Raw genomic sequence first — 2,500 nt, 5'->3', positions numbered from 1 at the left:
TACAATAAACCAATTTATTTCTTTGAAGTGTCATGGAGGTTATAGGAAAAGTAATGATTGTACATGTTAAGTGTTGATGATTGGACATGCTCCAATGCAAGGCCATCTAGAACGCTCGTGGGGCGCCAGTGCTCGCCCCCTCGTGCGTGCGCCGAGCTCCACGCCACAGCAACGCCCCTATCACCCTTGCGCGCAAATCATGCCCACCAACACCTACCCAACGCAAGCACAACTACAAGTCCATGTTCACACCCTTTCCTACATGTCCACTCCAAAGGCACGCATGCTAGCCACAAAACCCTTTCATAGGTTAACCTCTATGAAAAATCAAGACATCCAAAATCCTTGGAGGTTAACCTGCACTCCCCTCGCCCGCCACCGCACACCCTTCACGCCCCCCGCGCGCGCTCCCCCCGCACGCCCCCGCGCACTCACCCTGCACGCCCCCGCGCACTCACCCCGCACGCCCTCGCACACCCCCGCGCGCTCCCCCTGCACGCCCTCGCACGCCCCCGCGCGCTCCCCTCGCACACCCCCGCGCGCTCACCCCCGCACGCCCCCGCGCGCTCACCTCGCACACCCCCGCACGCCCCCGCGCGCTCACCCCGCACACCCCCGCACGCCCTCGCACACCCCCGCGCGCTCACCCCGCACACCCCCGCACGCCCCCGCACGCCCTCGCACACCCCCGCGCGCTCACCCCGCACACCCCCGCACACCCCCGCACGCCCCCCGCGCGCTCACCCCGGACATCCCCCGCACGCCCTCGCACACCCCCGCGCGCTCACCCCGCACACCCCCGCGCGCTCACCCCGCACGCCCCCGCGCGCTCACCCCGGACACCCCCGCACGCCCTCGCACACCCCCGCGCGCTCACCCCGCACACCCCCGCGCGCTCACCCCGCACGCCCCCGCGCGCTCACCCCGGACACCCCCGCACGCCCTCGCACACCCCCGCGCGCTCACCCCGCACACCCCCGCACGCCCCCGCACGCCCCCCTCCCCCCCACACACCCCTGCGCCCCCACTCCCCTCGCACATGCCAAGCCCCATCCTATGCTATGTGCGATACATGTCCTACCAACAGCATATCAAAAGTGTTGTATAAAGCCTTGGACTATAAAAATATCATCAAACCCAATACCCGTGAAAAGGGAATGTTCATTTTCAATGCTTGTATTGTTGTGAATGTGGAGTGGTCGGGTTGTTGTAATTTTTTTCCTGGGAGCTAAGCAAAATGAAAGAATGATTCCCACAAAATTTCAGAATTTTTTGACAACTCTAGCTATTTTTTCTAATTTCTTATTATTTAATATTTAAAAATTCATTAAAAAAAATTGGTTGGTTGAAAAACTATGAAACTTGATTTCTAGATCCATTAGAATGTCCAATTCATGAATCAATTGAGTTCATGGAAAAAAAACATTCTAAAACTTGAGATATTTGACCGTATGACCGCTCAAAAAAATCGTATCTAGGCCTGGCAGACCAAAAATGCCTCAAAATGTACTATATAGGGGGGTGACTAGTCTGCATGCGCTGGCCACGGGGCTACCCCCTATATCTTCCGCCACCCCCACGCCCCAAGCACTATGCGCCGCACATGGGCATATGCTTGGGGCGTCGGGGTGGTGGTCGGAGGTCGAGGGCGGTTGACGGCGGTGGTGCGGTGGTGGAACGCGCACGGTGGGTAGTGTCGGAACGTTCCCGCGCGCTCGCCAGCCCCGCCCTGCCCCACCCGCGTGCGCCCCGCCCGCTTGCCCCCGCGCGCTCGCCCTCATGCTCCAGCGCGCGCGCGCCCTCATGCTCCAGCGCGCGCGCGCCCTCATGCTCCAGCGCGCGCGCGCCCCCGCCCCGCCCCGCCCGCGCGTCCCAGCGCGCGCGCGCCCCCGTCCCGCCCCGCCCGCGTGCTCCCGCGCGCGCGCCCCCCGCCCCACCCGCGCGTGCTCCCCATCCATCACCCATTAATTGTGGAAGTACATGTGGAGTGGTCAGTTTGTTGTAAATTTTTTTCTGGGAGCTAAGAAACATGAAAGAATGATTCTCACAAAATTTCAGATTTTTTTGTCAACTCTAGCTATTTTTTCTAATTTCTTATTATTTAATATTTAAAAATTCATTAAAAAAAATTGGTTGGTTTAAAAATTATGAAACTTGATTTCTAGATCCATTAGAATGTCCAATTCATGAATCAATTGAGTTCATAGAAAAAAACATTCTAAAACTTGAGATATTTGGTCGTATGACCGCTCAGAAAAATCATATCTAGGCCTGGCAGACCAAAAATGCCTCAAAATGTACTATATAGGGGGGTGACTAGTCTGCATGGGCTGGGCACGGGGGTACCCCTATATCTTCCGCCACCCCCATGCCCCAAGCACTATGCGCCGCACATGGGCATATGCTAGGGGCGTGGGGGTGGTGGTCGGCGGACGAGGGCGGTTGACGGCGGCCGTGCGGTGGTGAAACTTGCACGGTGAGGCAGTGTTGGGTGCGCCTT

This window comes from Cucurbita pepo, chromosome 7, assembly GCF_057944985.1.
Source record: "Cucurbita pepo subsp. pepo isolate OVF chromosome 7, ASM5794498v1, whole genome shotgun sequence".
Taxonomy (NCBI): Eukaryota; Viridiplantae; Streptophyta; class Magnoliopsida; order Cucurbitales; family Cucurbitaceae; genus Cucurbita; species Cucurbita pepo.
The sequence above is the reverse complement of the archived record's forward strand: the minus strand, read 5'-3'. Positions refer to the sequence as shown.